This window comes from Strix aluco, chromosome Z (genome assembly GCF_031877795.1).
Source record: "Strix aluco isolate bStrAlu1 chromosome Z, bStrAlu1.hap1, whole genome shotgun sequence".
NCBI classification, from domain to species: domain Eukaryota; kingdom Metazoa; phylum Chordata; class Aves; order Strigiformes; family Strigidae; genus Strix; species Strix aluco.
The window spans coordinates 8,470,256-8,494,033 of NC_133971.1; positions in this window are offsets into that span (position 1 = coordinate 8,470,256).

Sequence of the window (23,778 nt, forward strand, 5' to 3'; positions counted from 1 at the left end):
ACTAACAGGGCTGCAGCAAGTCTTTATTGAATCAATAAATAAATTGCTATTTCTCTGACCCCGTCTCTGGGTGTTGCTTTCTCCCCCCTCTCCTGCCGCCTTTCCCTCTCCCCTGTGTCCCACCGTGGTGACCTCCGCCTGCTGGGGGACACGGCCATGGGTCCCCAGAGCCCCAGGGCCATGTGCTCGGTGCCTCCTCCCACAGAAAATCCTGCTGCAGCCACCCACCCACCACGCAGCAGATGCCGAGGGCAGAGCGGGCAGGAGGGGAAGGTGGTTTTGCCGCATGTCCGATGGGGACCCGACTGGGCAATCCAAGGGTCGGGGCGAACTGTAACCTTGCCCCCTCCAGCACTTGTCTCTGCACCCCACAGAGGGTGACACAGCAGGAACCTCTTCCAAGGTGGGGAGATGTTTGTCCCGCGGGAGGTGTCTGTTCCTGTGCTGGGGTGTTCGCGTGTGTCTGCGCAGGGCTCAGTTTCGGGCGTCTCTGGAGGCAGTGAAGAAGCCCGCTGTGGAAGGGAGTGACCTGCCAAGGAACGGGCTGAATAACCCCCCGAGCTCCCCCGTTTCTCACGCTGCTCATGCTCAACAGCTGCTGACAGCAGCAGTGCTGCAGCACTCGCATCTGACCTGCTAGCTGCTGGAGGAGCGAGTGTCACAGCCCTTTTCCCTGCACACATGGCCTGCGGATTTGTGACACTGTCATCGTGCAGAACTTTCTCAAGAGAGCGCAGAGAGCTCTGACCTTTCTGCTGCTGGTTTCAGCAGCTGGCACATTCCATGGCAGTAGGAATCAGGGCAGCGGGCTCCTCGGTAGATGCCCGATTGTTTCTCTCCCAGAAGACAGCGTTTGCAACACTGCTCAGTACCTCAGACTCCTGCCTCCTCTGGCTGTGCCTTGGCATTCAGAGGAGCCCAGCTACTTCCACAGGAGCTGTGAGAACACACACAGACACACATATGCAGAATGGGGCTGTTAACAGATCTCATCCCAGTGTTGTCTGAAAAGCAGATTCATCACCCAGTGTGCAATAGGTCAATAATCATACACTCAGGAGGGACATTGCTTGCTTATTTTAGGGTTGAGCAAGCCTTGGTGCTCGGTGGTTTCCTGCAAATCAAGAACACCAACGGGACTTTTCACACTATATTTATACACACAACTTGCAGAGTGTATAAATCCTCTGTGCGATGATTGCTTAGTAACTCACATACAACTATAACACTGCTGACACAACACTTCTCCTACTACGGATGCTCAGGGGAAGGGTCTTCACCTGAGCAAGAGTCTTCTTGACCTGTAGGCGTGATTTTTGTTATTAGGAAGGTAGTTGAGGTAAGGATACATGGACCTTGAGTTTGCTTGCCAAGTCGGCAATGCACCCTCTTCAAGGTCTAATGGCTCTGGGATGTCATTGCTCAAATGCAGCTATCGACTTGTTCTTCTGATTAGGGATGGCTTCAGCTTTAAGACAGATAAAGAACATCTTTCTTGACCTAAGCGTAATATTGGTGCATTGTTCTAAAAGTTTAACCTTCAACAAACAGACGGAAGGACAAAAGAAGATTGTTAAGTTCATGAGTTAACAAAGTGATTCAGGGGAGAAAAAAAAATAAAGCAAAAAGCCAAACAAAACCCCAAATCCTAACTGGCAATAGTGAAAAGAAAAAGATGGTCCAGTATTTCAGAGGCTATTCCTTGGCTTCTAGGTTCAATGTGAAAACCCCCACACCCTAGTTACTAGATGTAGCCCTGAACATTTCTTTATTTTTTAAACACTACATTTTTAATTAAAACAACTCCTGCAGAACCTTACGAGATTCTGCTTTTGCCCAGCTACCGAAATGCACACAAAATCCTTCTCTTTTAGCAAACAGCACTTAACAAATTGTGGATACAATGAAAACATGAATAATTTCTAACAGTTTCTCAAAACTAAAGCAGCAAAGATTGTCTCTATGTTTCCCCTGTTGCATGTAATACCAAAAGACCAGTGAAAAAGAATACATTTACTTGAAGTATATTCCATTTTCGGAACTACCTGTTCTTTAATTTAGAACTGATAAATATTCGCCATCAGGAAAAACAGTAAAACTGCAGTTTCAAAGTGGTTAAAATTGCTATCCAAAAGTTACAGTACAGTGTAGGGAAAAAGAAAAGTATGGAATGGCAAGAATATTTAAAAATCAAGGTTATCGGGCTTTTGAATTGAATTACATTCCTTAGGCATGATTTTTAAAGGGGAAAGGAGAAATTTTTAGGAAAAAATCTCAATCTGAAATCAGATACCGCAGTTAACAGTTTTCTTCCCATCCTGTTAATTTTTAAACCCATGTTTGGTTCAAAAACTCAACTGTAAAATCCATTATTTGCCCTATGGTGTCTGGAACCTACTCCAGCAGTACTGTAGAAACTGGGAAACAATCATGCTGCCAGACACAAGATAAATGTACTTCTTCTTAAGTTTCAGTATCCTTAAAACACACCGAAGTGTGACTTCTCATTCTTAGCCAGAGAGTACTATGCAAAAGGCTATGCAACCACAACAATATTAGAGGTCTGATTAAGCATCCTAATTGTTGTTAAATAGAGTTTACATTTTTCAACCAGCTGCTTCCGCCTCTCTAGTAGGACACAGCTCAAGTGTGTTCATGTATTGCTCTATAGGAAAGCTCATAAATCAGAGAGCTTAGAGAGAAAGTCGTGTTTAAAAAAGAAGATTTCCTGGATGAAGCAGCATATATCCATGTGGGAAACAAAAGGCATGAAATGTGAAGGAAGATGCCAATTCTTTTCTGAACTCCTGTGTGCTCGTTTTTGTCTATTCATTAGAAAGTTTGTTCTAGTGAAATTGCTAGGATGATTCTTTAGGAGGGATGTTACGCCGTGTTTAAGGCAAGACAAGCAGCATCACAAATAGGTGGAACAGTCATAAATCAGGCACTGTTTTAAGATATTGAACATGAATTTGGATGAGATTTTCGAGGTAGTGCATCTTAGTTCTTCTGAGAAAGCCAGCATAGTCAAGAACACATAACAGTCCATCTTTAAACCAAGCACTCAGTTCAAGAGGCTGTTTCATAATCTCATGAAAATTATAATCATTATATCTGTGTTAGTGTGTTCTTCACCTTAGACAGGCTTACTCTTTCCTCAGTATTGGCCTTCCTACTCTTCTTTTCTTTCCCTCCTCATCAATATGTGGGGAACAGTACTACTCATTCTCAGCCCTTTTGTGACCAGACTAGGCAAACCTACTGTGAACACACGGGTGCTTGAGTAATGACAAATGGTAAAATATCTGTTAAGATCCTCAGTAAAAGAATAGACACAGACTTTTGCATGAGGTCACACTCAATTTCTAAAGATCCTTTTCATTTTATACATATCAGATTCTTTCATAAAAGGATTAGATCAATCCACCGCTTTAAATCAGAAAATCGATTTGTTGAGCTAATTTTTAATGGGAGTAAATCAGACCACTGAGACACTCTATTCTATAGCAGCCCATTTGCCCACATCAATTTGAAAAATTCAGTGCAAACCATGTGTGGCGGTTTGGCCTTGGCTAAATGCCAGGTACCCACCAAGTCGCTCTATCACTTCCCCCCCTTCCCCCTTTTATTCTCAACAGGGCAAAGAGGGGAAAGAAAATAAGATAGGAAAAAAACCCCAACCTTGTGGGTAAAACAAAAGCAGTTATAAGCGAAGCGAAGCAAAAGTCCGCGCGCGGAAGCAAAAAAAGCAAAGAGATTTATTCTCTACTTCCCATTAACAGGCGATGCCAGGCTGTGGGAGTGTCAGCTCTGTGCAGCTGTGGGAGATTCAATATGTTAAGAGTCAAATCATGTGTTACTGGTAAATGATTGTGGAGGTTTGAACTCAGCTGGTAGCCAGACGCCACGTGGCCGGCCGTTCACCTCCCCCTGCCCCCTCTCGTAAGATAGGGGAGGAACAAAAGAAAAGAATTCGTGGGTTGAGTAAAAAGAAAGAATTTACTAAGTATAACAAGAGGACAACAGTAACAATAGTGAGTTCAAAAAGAAAATGGGTAAAATGCAACAGTGGCTTACCGAACACAGCAACTGCCCCCCACAGCACCAATACCGCCCGACGAGCGGACGGCGAGCACGCGAGAGTGAGCGAGCCCGAGAGCGAGAGCCCCGCCCCTGAGCGGTATGAAATACTCCAGTGAAAATTAACTGCATCCCGGCCAAAACCAGGACAAAATGATTAAGAGGCAAGTCAACATTGGCCTGTCAGCCCTGCACAGCTGTGGGAGATTCAATCCTTAGGAGCCAAACAGACATCAGCAGAGGAGCTCTGTTTGGGGAGCTCGGTGAAGGTGGAGAGCTCTGCTCAGGGAAGCGCTGCTTGGCAAGCTCTGCTCAGGAGCTCTGTCCTGCGCTGGCTTGGAGAAGCGCCAGCTCTGCTCTGTGCCGGCCTGGAGAAGCAGCAAGGCTGGGAGGAGAAGCAGGCCTTGGAAGAAAGATAAGTCAGCTTGGGGAAAGTATGGAACTGTTTCTGGGAGAGAGGGTTGATGACTGTCTAGTTGCTGATTTATTTGTTATGAAGTAAGAGCTTGGATGAGAGCATAAGTATGTATTATTGTATGAGTATGTATTAATGTAAGAAGAGAAAAAGAGATATTAAAGAAAATAAACAGCCCCTGCCCTGCAGAAAGAAAGAAGAACATTGTGATGTGTGAATTAGTTTGGCTGCTACAATTTAATACAACTTAGTACAACTTCATATACGATTTAGTATACTTTATTTAAATTTAATACATCGGGCCTTCTCAGGAAGCAGAGCTCCGATACGCATAGTAGTTGCCTCGGAGGACCAAGGGTAACACCCCCCCATCCCCCCTTTTTCCCAGCTTTATACTTGAGCAGACGTCAGATGGTCTGGAATATCCCTTTGGTCCGTTCGGGTCAGCTGTCCTGGTTGTGTCCCCTTCCAAGATCTTGCCCACCCCGTCCCACTGGGGGCGGAGGAACGTTGGAAAGAGCCTTGTTGCTGTGTAAGCACTACTCAGCAGTAGCCACAACACCAGTGTGCTATCAACACCCTGCCAGCTCCCAACATAAAACACAGCACCATGAGGGCTGCTACAGGGGAAAACCAATTCCGGCTCAGCCAGACCCAGTACACCATGTAAAAGAGCTGCTTGCAATGGAAAAAACAACCTTTAAACCTGAAGAGATGAGTGGAATTATAATTCTATAGGCCTCAGCCTTGGAGAAGCAGGGAATGTTTTTGGGCTGCATGTATGAATGGCAGTGGTAAGAAGAACGTCTCATGGAGCTCTCAGTGATCGTAAATGGTTATTTTCAAAGTTATGCTTATCAGATGATCCCTTCACTTTGATGGAGACCGTGACTAGATTTGGATGATGTGCAGTGGAAGAGTCTTTGTTACAAAGTCTTTACTTCACATGAGGCAGATTAAGAATCTTTCTTGTAGTTATTTAGTCTGCTCTATCAGTCTGGTTTATTCATATGTAAGAGAACTGAGGGAATTTTCATTTCATGACTCAGAAATAAAAACATTCTATTTAAAAGGAAGCACATGTGTTATACCTTTTTTCAGATTATATAAGGGATTTATACCTTGGTTGGAAGAAATTACTGTACAAGAAAATGGCTGTTCCCAAAGACTTACCAAATCATCTGATTTAATACCAGCTTCCTGTTGTTATTTTGTTCTGGGGGAAAAAGAAAAACCAAAAAACCACCACAACAACAAAATCCCCAACTAACCTAACAAAAAACCCCAACAAACAACTAAACAAACACATTAGTACACCATTTTTTAATATCAAATCTGAGTGAGTAGCATCTATTATAAACATGTTCTCTGGACCTCATCCCCGATCTCACGTTTGTGTCTAATCTTCAGTGAATCAGGGTGCGAACACATGGACACGTACATGAAAGACCTCTAGAACAGCAAAACAGGGCTCGAGTCCTGAACGGTATGAATGCAAATACCCATGGCCAGAGAAAAAAGGAGGGAGTGGAGTGTGGTGTGCATTCACAGGTCTGCAGCATCACTGAAACTTGGTGGGACAGCTTGCATGGCATTGCTGGACATGTACAAGCCTTTCAAAGAGGGAGGCAGTGACAACAAGGAGGGGGCAGCCCACTGTGTGAAGGAGCAGTTGGGATGTGTGGAGGTCCTCTATAGGATGTGCAACAGGTGGGCCAAAGCAAGTGGGTCAGAGCCAGAGAAGAGGGCAGGAAGATGGATGGCACGCAGGGGGCTGTTAGCAACCACATTGAGGTGGGGAAAGCAGATAAAGCTTCTTTAAACAATGCGATGAAGCCTCTGATCACTGTCCCTGGTTCTCCTGGGATCTTCAACCTCTCTGACAACTGCTGCAGGGGAAACATGACAGGACATGAGCCATCCAAGAGATTTCTCAGTGGTGTCAGGGATAAGAGACAGATGCTGGATGGGCCAGCCTGGGGTCATGTAGCCCAGGAAGAAGTGGTCAGAGCAGTGATAATCAATAGCAACCTCGACTATAGGGAGCCTGCAATAAAGGTGTTTAGGATCCTGTGGGGATAGTGGAAGGCAAGTAGTTGCCTACAGATGCAGAACCTCAGGCAAGCAGTGTTAGGCATGCCCAGAAAACTTTCCAGGTGGGGTCCCACGAGAGGCAGCTCTGAAAGGCAAAGCAGCTCGGGAAAGTTAAGGATGACATCCTCTAGGCGCATGAACAGTCCATCCTGATGCTCAGGAAAACAAGTAGATACATGAAGAGGTCCGTCTGGCTAAGCAGGGGACTTGTGGCAGAGCTCCAGTTCAAAAAGGCACTGAAGGAAGCAGGGACTGACTACAAAGAGGGAATTCTCACTGCTTGAGAATACAGGGGTAATATCAGGAAAGCCATAGCGCAGCTGGAGACTTGCAGTGCATGTCAAGGGCAACAAGAAGAGTGTCTCTGACTACGTTAGTAATAAAAGAGTGAACAAGGGAAAATGTGGGCCCACTGCTGAAAGGGGTGGGTGTCTTAGTGACAGCAGACACAGAGGCAGGGCTGAGCTACCCTGACCTCTGTGCTCAGTGAAAGGGTTCAAGGGGAAGGAGAAGGACCAGAGGTGCATGAGGGTTGAGTCAGGGATCACTTGTGAGAACTTAACCCACACAAGCCCGTGTATTCCAATAGGCCGTACCCACTGGCTGGTGTCTTTGCAACGTTATTCTCTATCATCTTTGAAAGATCACGGAGGCTGGGAGAGATTTCCAAAGACCAGAGAAGTACAGTTAATCGTACCCACCTTCAAAAAATGCAAAAGAGATGGTCCAAAGAACTACAGGCCAGCCAGCCTCACACTGACCACTGGTAAAATCATGGATTGAGTCCTCTTGAAGCATATTTCTACGTACATAGAGGAGTAGAAGCAGATTGAGAATAGTCAGCATGAATTTAGCAAAGGTGAATAATGCTTGCACAACATGGTGGTGGGAGAGCAGAGGATATTACTTATCCTGACTTTAGCAGGGCTCTCAACAATGCCAAATAATAGAAAGTCTTGTCTCTAAATTAGGATGTTACAGTGTGGATGACTGGACAACCAGACAGGTGAAAAACTGATTGGATGAAAGAGGCTTATAGGGGAGCAGTCGATGAGTTAGTTGTATTTACCTGGGGACCAGTAACAAGTACAGACCAGCAGGCTCCGTACCGAGGCCTGTCCTGTTTAACCTCTGTCAGTGAACTGTAATGGGGGGAAGAGGCGTGTGGACATTGCAGATGACACCAAGCAGAGGGACCAGTTGATGCATGTGAGGGCAGGGCCTGGGGCGGCGTGAGCAGGGCCCAGGGCACGGAGCTGGGCCAGGCAGGAGTGATGTCTTATGCTCAGCACCCATCAGGCCTCATCCAGGCACCACATCCCATCTGGGGACCTGGACAGAAGAGACATCAAGCAACCAGAGGGCATCAAAGGAGGCCACTGGGACAGCAGGCCTGCATCACTCGCCCTGCAAGCAGGGGGCTGCAGGGTCAGGGATGGTTCAGCCTGGAGCAGAGGTGGCTTTGGGGCACCTAACAGCACCCCATCACCTATGGGGCAGGGATTGAGGGTCAAGGATGGGCTCTTCACAATGGTACATGGCAGGAGGGCGAGAGACAGCAACAGCAGCTGAAACTAGAGACACTCAGGCTGGACATAAGGAGGAATCCTTCTGCCATGAGGACCGGCAGGCAGTAGAGCAGGTTGTTCAATCTGAGAGTTTTTCGAGGCGTGATTAAAGAAAACCTTAGCAACCAGTTTTGATCAGCACCAGCATCTAACTCTGCTTTGAGAAGGTGGTAGAAAGACAACCTTCCAAAGGACCCTTCCAACCTGAATTATGCTATGATCCTATGACTATACAGAGTAAGAAGCTCATCAGTATGACACAGAAAAGGTTTAACAATTCAGTAACTTCAGTAATTTCTCTCCAAAAAGCAATAAGCCAGCTGCTAATTTTTGATCCTCTCTAGGAAATCTGCATATCAAGAGCCTACTATTTCACTTCTCATCCGTATTCAGATAAAACCACAGATTCTCAGGCAAATCCCAAGAATGGAGGTCTGAACATAAGCTTCCATGACTACATTGAAGACAACGGGTCAGCTGTCCCTGCTGTGTTCCGTCCCAGCTTCTTGTGCACTCCCAGCCTCCAAGGGCAGGGATTCTTGCCTTAGTATAAACACTGCTTAGTAACAACTAGAACATCAGTGGTTTATGAACCAAAACACAGCCGCACACCAGCTACTAGGAAGAAAACTAACTTTATTCCAGCCAAAACTAGGAGACTCATTCAATAATTTTTACTTTTCAGGGCTGTCATTGTATTTAGAAATAAACAAGTGGTTTTGTGAAATATTACCCCCTGACTTCACTGAGCTTCACAGTAGGCAAGTACACTAATAATTAATGTAATGGGAAATGATATTTACTGTGGATACGGAGGATGCTATTTTTTTCTTCTTGTAGAAAAAGCAGATCCAAGTAAACTGCTGAAAAAGAGATGTCTCACAAGACTCTGTTCTCCCTCGTTCTGCGTCAGGACTCATAAAGGATGTGCCTTCCTGCTCAGACTGAGTTATTTCCACATCACTATTTGGTTGTGCATGCAAGATTGGAGACAAAACTACCTTTCTTGTTGCAGCCTAGTGAACATGAGTTTTGGCATGACTAATGTTTCTACTGCCCAGGCAGGGTCTCAGGACACCTCTGTCCTTGTCCGGACCTGAGCGTTTTAGCTTTTTTGCTGAGACAGCAGCTGCCAGGCAGTCGGGTAACTATGAACTAGATTTGGTTCAGTTACTACTTGGTTTATAATGCTAACAAGTAGTTGTTCTGTGTGGACTGAACTGTCCATGGCTATTGCCGCGACTGAGAGACGGGAGACAGGCTTGATGCAAGCAAAGTTCTCCACTTTATTACATGTAACGCTCATTTTTATAGAAAATCAGAAGATGCGTGTGTTAAATTGATTGGTTACTATGCTTCAGAATTCTTATCAGCGCACGCTAATTGGTAGCTACTTAACCTTTAGCAATTGGACTAACAGCAACTAAGCTGCTCCTATAAAAAACTCTAAATTCCTTGCTGTCTGCACCGTCTTCGGCCCTTTATCAAGCATGACTCACAGGCTAGCAATTCTTCACCATATCAGCACTTTTCTCAGCGCTTTTCTCTTCCCTTTATCAGGCCTCCCAAGGTTTGTAGCCTACAAGTTCCAGTACATCCCCCTCTAACAACGGAGCAGTACAGGCCGTTCTGTCTGAGTCCTTCAAGTCGTACCCGACAGGCTATTTCTGAACTACCCGATTTCTTTATCTCGGTGCATTCAATGTAATTCTCCCTTCACTCTCTTCTCCAAACAAGCGCCTCAGTAAAATCACTGCTTCCAGCCCAGTGCGCAGGAGCAATCCGACTTCAGAGCGGTCCTGCATGCACACGAGGACATGAGAAAATGGTAGGGAAGGGAAACAGATATCCCAGGCCCAACCCTACCGAGTGCTACGGACTTCCAGGACACCCCCAGGTGCTTTCCTCTTCCGTTGACTGCAGTGGGTGTAGGACTTTTGGCTGCCTAGAGCCTCAACTTTCAACTCTTGGGGTGTTACAGTATAATTAAGGGGAGCTTTCGGGTTTTGATTATTCTTACCCTGGAGGTATTTAAAAGACGTACAGATGTGGCACTTAGGGGCACGGTTGAGTGGTGGACTTGGCGCTCTTAGGTTTGCGGCTGGACTCAATAGCCTTAAAGATCTTTTCCAGCCTAAGTGACTCTATGGTCCTATGGTTCTAAGATCTCTACAAACTGAATTTCCACATTTGTGAAGAGTCAGGTAGGAGAGGGAAATGCACAGTTGCAGAGGAGTAGCCTTGTCTTACAGAGCTTAAAGCTGACAGAGACCGGTAGGAGAACCAAGTATGACAGGGCTCTGTAAATAATGTACCTCGTGGAAATGCAAATCTCAGACAAACGCATCTCATCCTGCTTGTAAACAAGAGGTGGCTGGACAGCACAAGCCGGGGTCAGCCAGTCCGACTGCCAGTGGCACAAGAGCCCCTCGTCTCCAAGGATGCTCAGCTACGTCCCTGACACAAGGAGACAGACGACCGGGGTTTTTTAACCTTTCCCTCCCCTAAGGAACCAGAACCCTTCTCGGGATCCTTAAGATCTTGCCCTTCAGAACGACAACAATCCAGGCACAGGGACAGGCCAGGTGACAGTTTTGGTGCCGACCTTGGCACCGAAGGGGCTCAGTGCAGGGAAAGAGTTGAGACAACGTCTGGACCGAATCCCCCAGCACCAGACAACCAGAGTGTACCTCTGGGCTCGTTCACCAAGGCAGCAGGAGTTTTGCTTCAGAAGCGTGGTGAACTGTGATGTCAGCGAGCGATGGACTGTGACCTCACACCCCCACTTATACTCGGGCACTGGGAGAGCCTGGCCCAGTCTGGCTCGTGCCTGGGCTCCTGCCGAGCGTGCCTGCGAGGTCTGGAGGGTCGAGTGAGGCAGCTCCCGGTGCTGGGTGGTGCTTTGGGGACTGCTGTCGGCAGCTCTCGGTACCCGCCCTGGAACCATCCCCTGGGTTTCCCCGGCCCTGCCTGGGTCAGGCAGCTGGGCACCGACACGCACACTTGTGGCAGAGGAGGTGAGCTGTGTGGGGAAGCGTCCCTCCAGGACGGCTGTGGGGTGGGTGAAGGCGCTCGGGGAGCCGGAGGGTGTCCTTCAGGAGGGGCCTGGGCATTTCTTCCTCCCTAGGACAGCGAGTGACCGGGGTCTCACTCACTTTTGCAGCACATGATGCCCTTTGGCAGCTCCAGCATCATCGAGTGGGGGAGCAGCTCCTCATCCTCAGCTCTCCCCAACCTGATGCAGCGTGTGAACGTGGCCACGGAGACAGAGCAGATCTGCCCCATCTGCCGTGATGCCCCACGTCATGTTGCTTATGCAATGCCATGTCGCCACCAGTTCTGCCTGGTCTGCATCCTGCGATGATTAGATCTGAAGGGAGAGTGCCCACTCTGCAGAGGACCAGTAACGCTTGTCCAGGTTCCTGTACAAGGAGAAAATTACTCTATAGGGTGTTTCATCATGCACCCAGAAGAGTCGCCAAACGCCAGCAGTCAGGCAGGCACAGCTCCCAGCCACCTGGCCGAAAACAGCCCCCATGACTCTGTGGTGTCCCTTCCATCATCTCCACAGGGGACACTGTCCCCAGATGAGCAGGACAGTGCAGGGCCAGAGGCAGAGGCAGTGGGTGGCATCCTGCCTGAGGTCTGGGCAGAACTTTTACAAACAGAAGTTCATCTCGTCAATCCCTTGCTGCCCTGGCTGCGTCGGGAGCTGCAGGCAATATGTGGGCCCCGCTGGTGGCAGACACATTGTGCAGAGGCCAGAATCCTGCACACCCTGTGCGTCAGTGGCCCGGTTGCGGAGGCCTTGGTCCAGGTGCTGCAGCCTGACCTTGGGGAACGTGCAGCACATCTGGTCCACGGCGTCATCCATATCATTGTGGACCAGTGCAGATAGGAGGCCCGGGGGCTGCTGCGCTCCCGTGCTGTGCAGGAGGACGACGACAGCTCTGCGGCTGGCTCCAGTGACCCCAGCTGAAGCCCCACCAGCTCCCGGTGGAGGACTCTCCCCTCCCACCTGTCTTCGTCCAGCAGCTCTGCAGGCTTTGACGGGGAGGAGGAAGCCGGCACCGCGGAGGCTGCCCTCCGTGGGGGTCCCGGCCGCCCCCCATCTGCTCCTGTCCAGGCAGAGCAGGAGCAGCCCCAGGAGGAGCCGGGGCAAGCGGCGGTGGCAGGTCCCTCTGCCCGGAGCTGTAGCTGCAGCTCCTCCGTTCCTGGCCGCGTCAGGGACCGCTCAATTGGGGGGTCCCAGCGCCCCCTCAAGAGGAGGGCACCCAGTCCCCAGGACTCTCCCCAGCCATGCAAGAGGCTGCGCCGCCGGCGGCACCAGCGCCCCACCGCTCCCTGCCGCGTCAGGGACCGCTCAACTGGGGGGCCCTGTGCCCCCTGAAGAGGAGGGCCCCCAGTCGCCACGACTCTCCCCAGCCATGTAAGAGGCTGCCCTGCTAGAGGCACCAGCGCCCCTCTGCTCCCGGCTGCGTCAGGGACTGCTCAACTGGGGGGTCCCAGTGTCCCTCGAAGAGGAGGGCCCCCGACCCCCAGGACTCTCCCCAGCCCTGCAAGAGGCCGCCTCGCTGGCGGCACTAGCAGTGCTGCAGCAAGTCTTTATTCAATCAAGAAATTACTATTTCTCTGATCCCGTCTCTGGGTGCTGCTTTCTCCCCCCTCTCCCGGTGCATTTCGCTCTCCCCTGTGGTGGCCCGCACCTGCTGGGGAGCACGGCCATGGGCCCCCAGAGCCCCATGGCCATGTCCGTGGTGCCTCCTCCCACAGAAAATCCTGCTACAGCTGCCCACCTGCTACACAGCAGATGCTGAGAGCAGAGCGGGCAGGAGGGAAAGCTGGTTTTGCCGCAGGTACGAGGGCAACGTGAAAATTGCTGGCAAAACCAAATATGTGAGGCAGAATATATTTGTCACGGATTACATGGGTTACTTTCTGTTCTGATCTCGGGGTTGGAAGCAGCATACATGAGGCAGTTTGCAAGAACTCTGCAAGGACCTGGCACAAGCTCCCATTTCCTCCATAGAGAGCCCTTATTCAGTGAACATACCTATTTTGTCACAATTTCCACCTGAGAAATACGCCCCGCCTTGGAACGCTCTTGGCCTGCAGAGCTGCCCAAAACTGAACAGTCCCGTTGCCGTTTCTACTAAGTGCACAGACATGCAAATGGGTCCGCAGTTGAGGCGCGATGGTTCCCCTCTTAGAAGGCAGCTTTAAATGAGAACAGTGTGCAAAATGAGGCTATGGGTGCCGCTCTGGAGGAAAGAAATCTTTTCCTTTAGCTCTGTGACGCATGAAATACTGCAAGTTTGCAGAGAGACCTTCCTTTCCCTCGTGCATAAAAACGCTCCCAGGACCTCAAAACAGCATGTATGAATGGGCCTCGCTATCCTCTTACAGAGCAAGTCCAGACCCACTCCTTGTTGGCCAGCTCAGCGTCACAGGGGCTCTTCAACATTGTGCGGGTGACTCCAAAATCCCAGGAGTCCTCAGTCTGGGAGCGGATCTTCAGCAGCCCATAGTGGGCCTGTGGCATTAGAGAACCTTCTCGGACCTGTTGGAGTCCGCTGTGTGACATTCTCAGTTGATGTCTGGGAAGTTAAAATCACCCATGAGGACAAGGGCCGTTGATCTAGAGATAGGGCAGTGCTGATCGCATTCTTCTTTAAATGTCTTTCAATAGCACCCAGTATGATCTCCGCCTTTTCTCTCCCCTTTCTTGAAGCGGAATGCCAGAATAGCTGAACGTGGCGTTTTTCTGGGCTGTCCTCCCTGCTCTGCTGCTCAACTGAATTGTACACTTGTACTTGTTAGAGACAAGACCTTGTAATGGTGATAAAGCCTCTTGCATTTACATGCAAGTAATGCACCACTCCAGACCAAATCCTGTACGGCCTCTTCTCCTGGGGGCTCTAGGAACAGTTGTCTTAGGCAGCCGTCATTTATTGCGCCCAGAGATGTTCTCTCTGCACTTCATTCTTCAGAAGTCATTGACCCAGCGGTAGGAATCCCCCTGTTACTACCTGTCCACAGGTTGCAGCTTGGCGAATCCTACTTCCCAGTTCTTGATCACTCTCTCCTTCCTGATCAAGGAGGTCAGTGGTGCAACCTGACAAAGACGTTGTTATTGTCGGCCCGTGATTTCCGCCCACGTGTCCTCTGATGTTTGTCTTTTCCGTAAGGCTTTGGTGCTGTTGCTGCTTTCAGAGTCTTTCACGCAGAGTGCCGGTCTGCCCCCTGAACACCTTACCACATCATTGCTACGAGACTGGCAGACAGGTACCGTTGAATCCCATCGATCCTCCATATCCCAGCTCTCTGAGATGCCCACTGTATCAGGGTGCTCCTTGAACATTTACAGTACATTGATGACATCATTATAAGGGGTAACACAGCAGAAGAAGTTTTTGAGAAAGGGGAGAAAATAATCCAAATCCTTCTGAGAGCCGGTTTTGTCATAAAGCGTACTGAAGTCAAGGGACCTGCACAAGAGATCCAGTTTTTAGAAGTCAAATGGCAAGGCGGACATCGCCAGATTCCAACGGAGGTGAGTAATAAAATAACAGCTATGTCCCCACCAACTAACAGAAAGGAAACGCAAGCTTTCTTGGGTGTTGTGGGTTTCTGGAGACTGCACGTTGCAAAGTAGAGTCAGATTGTCAGCCCTCTCTATCAAGTGACTTGGAAAAAGAATTTGTTTGTATGGGGCCCAGAGCAGCGACAGGCTTTGGGGTTTTGGAGGAGAGCCCTTCAAACTGCTTTCTGTAGCACTGGGATCCAGCACTTATCTGGGTGGCACCTGTAACTGTGAATGTAAAAGTGATTTTCTTCCCTGGAGCCTTTTCTTCCTTGTGACTGTTCAGAACGTGGGGATGGATCAGACACCTTCGAGGGTGCCTTTGAGCTGAAATGATTCCATCGTTCTACGAGAACTACAGTCATACAGCTCTCTACCTTACTTTACTCAGAGTATCTTGCATAAACCTCAGGTGGTAATGATGTCATTTTTATTCTGTTTAGAAATCTAATTTCTAATCATTTAAATTTATAGAGGCTCTAGTGGTTGTAAACATGCATGCACTTGGGCCGCACTTTCCTTAACTGAGAGAATAATAGAAAAATCTAGAGTATCTGGTTAGAAAATGTAAAAAACCAGACAAGAAACTTCTTTTTAAAATCAAGGACTAAGCGTGTTGAAAATGTTTCCTCTCCTCTAACTAGACATCGGAGTTTCAGATTGCAGTACGTGATGCCTTGCAGCAACATGTTCTATGTTGTCTGCCTGAGGCAATTTAAAATCTTCCTCAGAGGGATATTGTGTCCAGTTAGATAAGGCCTGGCCTAGCCGTTATCTAAGTGCAGCGACAAGCTCTCAGGTGAACCTCCTTTTTGCTTGACAGTGGAAATGAGGAATAGAGTTGGCTTCTTTGGGAGAATCCTGTAAGAGCTCAAATGACCAAAATGGGGTGACTTTTCCATGGACGGGAGGTGCAGGGTGTGCTGGGCCAGAGTCGCAGGCCCATGCAGTGCTTGAAGTGCTAAGGCTTGTACAACAGGCCCAAGCCAGAGTTGACCTATAGATGAATCCTGTTTATTTTATAACTGATAACCATTGTGCTAGTAGGTATTGTATTAAGTTATAACAACCTATTTAGGCTGGAGTAAAAAGTGCTGAAGCATTGAAATACTGCAGCCTGAACAACAGGCCCCAATCTGAAGCTGCTAACTTAGCATGTAGTCATTAATGAAACATCTAAACTCGCTAGTGAAAGACAAAATATAATCAGTAGAGGGGAGAGAATGTACCCAACTTTCATTTCGCAGCCTTGTTCAAGGCTGAGAACCTAAGTATTTGGTCTTGTTAGAAACTCCCTTGGTTCCCCCGCTGAGCCCTGGCCAGGCTTCGGGTGGAATCCAACAGGAGAATGAAACCAGATATTTTCCGCTCAAAACAAAGGTGCCAGCTATTCTGGCTTGTCGATCTCTGGTATATAAGGCTGGGCCCGTTTGCAGTGACTTTGGATGCCTCACCTATGGGTGGACGCACCGTGTAGGATTTCCCACTTGCCGGGACAGGCTCTCCAAATCCTCGCTGTAACCGGGGCTGCCCAGCGTCTGCAGATCTGGATGATGATGATAATATATGCAAGTGGTGATGTATTTCTCTTAATCACTATTCTCTCTCTCTCGTGTAGTAATGATTTGATGCATTACCCTGTATTTTCCTGTTTGTTGCTTTAAGTGCACTATTCTTCTTTTTTCTTACTGCATGTTTTCTGTATTACTCTGTTACATTACTTGGTTATTACCAGTAAAGTACGCCTACTCTTTTCACTCGGGTGTCTGAGTTTAATTGGTATCCTTAATCAGCAAAACAGTGCTGCACAACGTGGGGCTCCCAGCATCTGAATGGTTGTAGGATTATCTACACCGTCCTCCTTTTCTTTTTAATGGGATCTCAGAAAAACAGCATCTGAAGAGACGCTTTATAGAATCTGAGTGCCTTTCCAAACTGGGATTATAAAGAATTCCCAATGCAATTTCACGCACCTCCCCACCCTGAAAAGCCACCCCAGAAGCCAAAGCCAAAAGAAAATAATTTTCTAGCATCTTAACATGCCGATATGCCCAGCACAGGACCAGGCTGAGTGAGAGGCCCAGCTCACCAGCTTTGGGGGCTTTTCCCAGCCACCTTGGCTTGCTGCCCTCCTCCATCACGCAAGGGGACCTCCGGCACGTGACACTCTCTAGGATGTGGCAGGGCAGGAGGGACCTGGGTGGCTCATCCCTCCGCTCAGGCTATTCCCAGCCCAAATCTGCAGTGTGCCGCTGATCCTGGCGTCCGGGGCTCACCCAGGCAGGGCTGGGCAAAAACACTGCAACCCCCTGCCCAGGCGTTGCCCACCTTCTGCCCAGGCAGCTGGGTCTCTGGCGGCTCTTGAAGCCCATCACAGGGAAGGGAACACCGCGGTTCCTCTCCAGGGCCACCTGGGTCCCCCAGCTTCCCCTGTGCTGGGGGGACCTAGGGGAGCGAGGAGGGAGGAGGAGCTGTGTGCCAGCGCGTTGACTTTCTCCTGCTAACTCCCGGCTGGAGAATCACCATGTGTTTAATTAAAGGGCTGTATTCAAAAAAGAAAGAAGGTTTTCAATCCCTCTCTGCAGAGATGCAGGGGGGTCACAGGATTCTTGCAGGCAGGAACGTTAAATATGTTCTCTGACCGGGTCATAATGGAGGACAGCCAGGGCTGGATGAGGTTTGGCATGGGGAGGGGAGATGGGGAGCAGAGAATTCAGCTTGCAAGTCTCTGGCCCTTGTAAAACTTTGTTAAACTGTAAATCGGGGGTTACCACAGCCTGGACTGTTTGCAGAGTTATCTGTGTTCCTGCTGATGATGCCATCTCCCGTGGTGCTGCCATGTGTTGCCACTTGTAATGGGATCATGGCCACAGCAGTCAGTAATTGCTGCACACGGCATGTGCAGTGCAGGAAGCTAGTAAAAGTTTCAGAGAACGCTGTGAGGAATGGCTGGATTTCACAATTGGTGAAGGGGAGTTGCCCGAGAGATGGCCAAAATGCACACAGAAAGTGGAGGGGAGCGCTACAGACACGCTGGGAAGTGGAGTCGTGCAAGGAGAAGAGCACCAGCGCAACCATGGAACATCATTGCAGTATGACACTGCCTAAATAATGCTGTCCAAAGTACCAAACCTGGGACCAGATGCAGCCAAGTTGGGACCAATGGGGAAAAAAGTAATTAGGGCTGAGTTGTTTATTTTGGTAGGAAGCTGGACTGGAGCAGTACAGGGGCATCTGAGGGGGCTGAAGACACAGACAAGGCCTTGGTGACTGGCATGAAACACTGACGGTGAGCAGAAGACACTGGTGAGGAGAGGGAGTGGGAAGTGGGGTTGTGGTAGCCCCAGAGGTGTGTGCGGAGGCGTGAGTGATGCGGGGGCAGATGTCCCATTGTGACATCACTGCGCGGTGGGCTGTGATGTCAGCAAGCGATGGGACTGTGACGTCACGTCCCTCACTGCTTATATTCGGGCGCCGGCAGAGCCCGGCCCAGTCTGGCTCGTGCCTGGACTCCTGCCGAGCGTGCCTGCGAGGTCTGGAGGGTCGAGCGAGGCAGCTCCCGGTGCTGGGTGGTGCTTTGGGGGCTGCCGTCGACAGCTCTCGGTGCCCGTGTTGGAGCGATCCCCTGGGTTTCCCCGGCCCTGCCTGGGTCAGGCAGCTGGTCACAGCCAGGCGCGCTTGTGGCAGCGGAGGTGAGCTGTGCGGGGAAGCGTCCCCCCGGGGCGGACGTGGGGTGGGCGAAGGGGCTCGGGGAGCCGGAGGGTGTCCTTCAGGAGGGGCCTGGGCATTTCTTCCTCCCCCTCCCTTTGCCGGGACAGCAAGTGACCAGGGCCTTTCTCAATTTTGCAGGACGTGACGCCCTTTGGAGGCTCCAGCGCCAGCAAGTGGGAGCAGCTCCTCATCCTCAGCTCTCCCCAACCTGATGCAGCGTGTGAACATGGCCACGGAGACAGAGCAGATCTGCCCCATCTGCCGTGATGCCCCATGTCATGTTGCTTATGCGATGCCGTGTCGCCACCAGTTCTGCCTGTTCTGCATCGTGCGATGGTTATATCTGAAGGAAGAGTGCCCACTCTGCAGAGGACCAGTAACGCTTGTCCAGGTTCCTGTACAAGGAGAAAATTACTCTATAGGGTGTTTCATCATGCACCCAGAAGAGCTGCCAAATGTCAGCAGCCAGGCAGGCCCAGCTCCCAGCCACCCGGCCGAAAACAGCCCCCACGACCCTCAGGTGTCCCTTCCACCATCTCCACAGGGGACACTGTCCCCAGATGAGCAGGACAGTGCAGGGCCAGAGGCAGAGGCAGTGGGTGGCATCCTGCCTGAGGTCTGGGCAGAACTTTTACAAACAGAAGTTCATCTCGTCAATCCCTTGCTGCCCTGGCTGCGTCAGGAGCTGCAGGCAATATGTGGGCCCCGCTGGTGGCAGGCATGTCATGCAGAGGCCAGAATCCTGCACACCCTGTGTGTCAGCGGCCCGGTTGCGGAGGCCTTGGTCCAGGTGCTGCAGCCTGACCTTGGGGAACATGCAGCACCTCTGGTCCATGGCATCATCAATATCATTGTGGACCAGTGCAGCCAGGAGGTCTTGCGGCTGCTGCTTTCCCATGCTGTGGAGGAGGAGGACAACAGGTCTGCGGCTGGCTCCAGCTCCACCAGCTCCAGTTCCACCAGTTCCAGCCCCACCAGCTCCAGCCCCACCAGTCCCACCAGCTCCCAGAGTGGGACTCCCACCCCCCACCGGCCCTCCTCCACCAGCCCTGAAAGCTCCAACGGGGAGGAGGAAGCCAGCAGCTCGGCGGCCGCCCTCCGCGGGGGTCCTGGCCGCCCCCGATCTGTGCCCATCCCAGAGGAGCAGGAGCAGCCCCAGGAGGAGCCGGGGCAGGCGGCGGTGGCAGGCCCCTCTGCCCGGGGCTGCAGGCGCAGCCACTCTGATCCCAGCTGCGGCAGGGACTGCTCAACTGGGGGGTCCCGGCGCCCCCCGAAGAGGAGGGCTTCCAGCCTCCAAGACTCTCCGTAGCCCTGCAAGAGGCCGCCGCACGGGCAGCACTAACAGGGCTGCAGCAAGTCTTTATTGAATCAATAAATAAATTGCTATTTCTCTGACCCCGTCTCTGGGTGTTGCTTTCTCCCCCCTCTCCTGCCGCCTTTCCCTCTCCCCTGTGTCCCACCGTGGTGACCTCCGCCTGCTGGGGGACACGGCCATGGGTCCCCAGAGCCCCAGGGCCATGTGCTCGGTGCCTCCTCCCACAGAAAATCCTGCTGCAGCCACCCACCCACCACGCAGCAGATGCCGAGGGCAGAGCGGGCAGGAGGGGAAGGTGGTTTTGCCGCATGTCCGATGGGGACCCGACTGGGCAATCCAAGGGTCGGGGCGAACTGTAACCTTGCCCCCTCCAGCACTTGTCTCTGCACCCCACAGAGAGTGACACAGCAGGAACCTCTTCCAAGGTGGGGAGATGTTTGTCCCGCGGGAGGTGTCTGTTCCTGTGCCGGGGTGTTCGCGTGTGTCTGCGCAGGGCTCAGTTTCGGGCGTCTCTGGAGGCAGTGAAGAAGCCCGCTGTGGAAGGGAGTGACCTGCCAAGGAACGGGCTGAATAACCCCCCGAGCTCCCCCGTTTCTCACGCTGCTCATGCTCAACAGCTGCTGACAGCAGCAGTGCTGCAGCACTCGCATCTGACCTGCTAGCTGCTGGAGGAGCGAGTGTCACAGCCCTTTTCCCTGCACACATGGCCTGCGGATTTGTGACACTGTCATCGTGCAGAACTTTCTCAAGAGAGCGCAGAGAGCTCTGACCTTTCTGCTGCTGGTTTCAGCAGCTGGCACATTCCATGGCAGTAGGAATCAGGGCAGCGGGCTCCTCGGTAGATGCCCGATTGTTTCTCTCCCAGAAGACAGCGTTTGCAACACTGCTCAGTACCTCAGACTCCTGCCTCCTCTGGCTGTGCCTTGGCATTCAGAGGAGCCCAGCTACTTCCACAGGAGCTGTGAGAACACACACAGACACACATATGCAGAATGGGGCTGTTAACAGATCTCATCCCAGTGTTGTCTGAAAAGCAGATTCATCACCCAGTGTGCAATAGGTCAATAATCATACACTCAGGAGGGACATTGCTTGCTTATTTTAGGGTTGAGCAAGCCTTGGTGCTCGGTGGTTTCCTGCAAATCAAGAACACCAACGGGACTTTTCACACTATATTTATACACACAACTTGCAGAGTTAGTAATTTTTACATGTACATCCTCTGTGCGATGATTGCTTAGTAACTCACATACAATTATAACACTGCTGACACAACACTTCTCCTACTACGGATGCTCAGGTGAAGACCCCAAGAGTCTTCTTGACCTGTAGGCGTGATTTTTGTTATTAGGAAGGTAGTTGAGATAAGGATACATGGACCTTGAGTTTGCTTGCCAAGTCGGCAATGCACCCTCTTCAAGGTCTAATGGCTCTGGGATGTCATTGCTCAAATGCAGCTATCGACTTGTTCTTCTGATTAGGGATGGCTTCAGCTTTAAGACAGATAAAGAACATCTTTCTTGACCTAAGCGTAATATTGGTGCATTGTTCTAAAAGTTTAACCTTCAACAAACAGACGGAAGGACAAAAGAAGATTGTTAAGTTCATGAGTTAACAAAGTGATTCAGGGGAGAAAAAAAAATAAAGCAAAAAGCCAAACAAAACCCCAAATCCTAACTGGCAATAGTGAAAAGAAAAAGATGGTCCAGTATTTCAGAGGCTATTCCTTGGCTTCTAGGTTCAATGTGAAAACCCCCACACCCTAGTTACTAGATGTAGCCCTGAACATTTCTTTATTTTTTAAACACTACATTTTTAATTAAAACAACTCCTGCAGAACCTTACGAGATTCTGCTTTTGCCCAGCTACCGAAATGCACACAAAATCCTTCTCTTTTAGCAAACAGCACTTAACAAATTGTGGATACAATGAAAACATGAATAATTTCTAACAGTTTCTCAAAACTAAAGCAGCAAAGATTGTCTCTATGTTTCCCCTGTTGCGTGTAATACCAAAAGACCAGTGAAAAAGAATACATTTACTTGAAGTATATTCCATTTTCGGAACTACCTGTTCTTTAATTTAGAACTGATAAATATTCGCCATCAGGAAAAACAGTAAAACTGCAGTTTCAAAGTGGTTAAAATTGCTATCCAAAAGTTACAGTACAGTGTAGGGAAAAAGAAAAGTATGGAATGGCAAGAATATTTAAAAATCAAGGTTATCGGGCTTTTGAATTGAATTACATTCCTTAGGCATGATTTTTAAAGGGGAAAGGAGAAATTTTTAGGAAAAAATCTCAATCTGAAATCAGATACCGCAGTTAACAGTTTTCTTCCCATCCTGTTAATTTTTAAACCCATGTTTGGTTCAAAAACTCAACTGTAAAATCCATTATTTGCCCTATGGTGTCTGGAACCTACTCCAGCAGTACTGTAGAAACTGGGAAACAATCATGCTGCCAGACACAAGATAAATGTACTTCTTCTTAAGTTTCAGTATCCTTAAAACACACCGAAGTGTGACTTCTCATTCTTAGCCAGAGAGTACTATGCAAAAGGCTATGCAACCACAACAATATTAGAGGTCTGATTAAGCATCCTAATTGTTGTTAAATAGAGTTTACATTTTTCAACCAGCTGCTTCCGCCTCTCTAGTAGGACACAGCTCAAGTGTGTTCATGTATTGCTCTATAGGAAAGCTCATAAATCAGAGAGCTTAGAGAGAAAGTCGTGTTTAAAAAAGAAGATTTCCTGGATGAAGCAGCATATATCCATGTGGGAAACAAAAGGCATGAAATGTGAAGGAAGATGCCAATTCTTTTCTGAACTCCTGTGTGCTCGTTTTTGTCTATTCATTAGAAAGTTTGTTCTAGTGAAATTGCTAGGATGATTCTTTAGGAGGGATGTTACGCCGTGTTTAAGGCAAGACAAGCAGCATCACAAATAGGTGGAACAGTCATAAATCAGGCACTGTTTTAAGATATTGAACATGAATTTGGATGAGATTTTCGAGGTAGTGCATCTTAGTTCTTCTGAGAAAGCCAGCATAGTCAAGAACACATAACAGTCCATCTTTAAACCAAGCACTCAGTTCAAGAGGCTGTTTCATAATCTCATGAAAATTATAATCATTATATCTGTGTTAGTGTGTTCTTCACCTTAGACAGGCTTACTCTTTCCTCAGTATTGGCCTTCCTACTCTTCTTTTCTTTCCCTCCTCATCAATATGTGGGGAACAGTACTACTCATTCTCAGCCCTTTTGTGACCAGACTAGGCAAACCTACTGTGAACACACGGGTGCTTGAGTAATGACAAATGGTAAAATATCTGTTAAGATCCTCAGTAAAAGAATAGACACAGACTTTTGCATGAGGTCACACTCAATTTCTAAAGATCCTTTTCATTTTATACATATCAGATTCTTTCATAAAAGGATTAGATCAATCCACCGCTTTAAATCAGAAAATCGATTTGTTGAGCTAATTTTTAATGGGAGTAAATCAGACCACTGAGACACTCTATTCTATAGCAGCCCATTTGCCCACATCAATTTGAAAAATTCAGTGCAAACCATGTGTGGTGGTTTGGCCTTGGCTAAATGCCAGGTACCCACCAAGTCGCTCTATCACTTCCCCCCCTTCCCCCTTTTATTCTCAACAGGGCAAAGAGGGGAAAGAAAATAAGATAGGAAAAAAACCCCAACCTTGTGGGTAAAACAAAAGCAGTTATAAGCGAAGCGAAGCAAAAGTCCGCGCGCGGAAGCAAAAAAAGCAAAGAGATTTATTCTCTACTTCCCATTAACAGGCGATGCCAGGCTGTGGGAGTGTCAGCTCTGTGCAGCTGTGGGAGATTCAATATGTTAAGAGTCAAATCATGTGTTACTGGTAAATGATTGTGGAGGTTTGAACTCAGCTGGTAGCCAGACGCCACGTGGCCGGCCGTTCACCTCCCCCTGCCCCCTCTCGTAAGATAGGGGAGGAACAAAAGAAAAGAATTCGTGGGTTGAGTA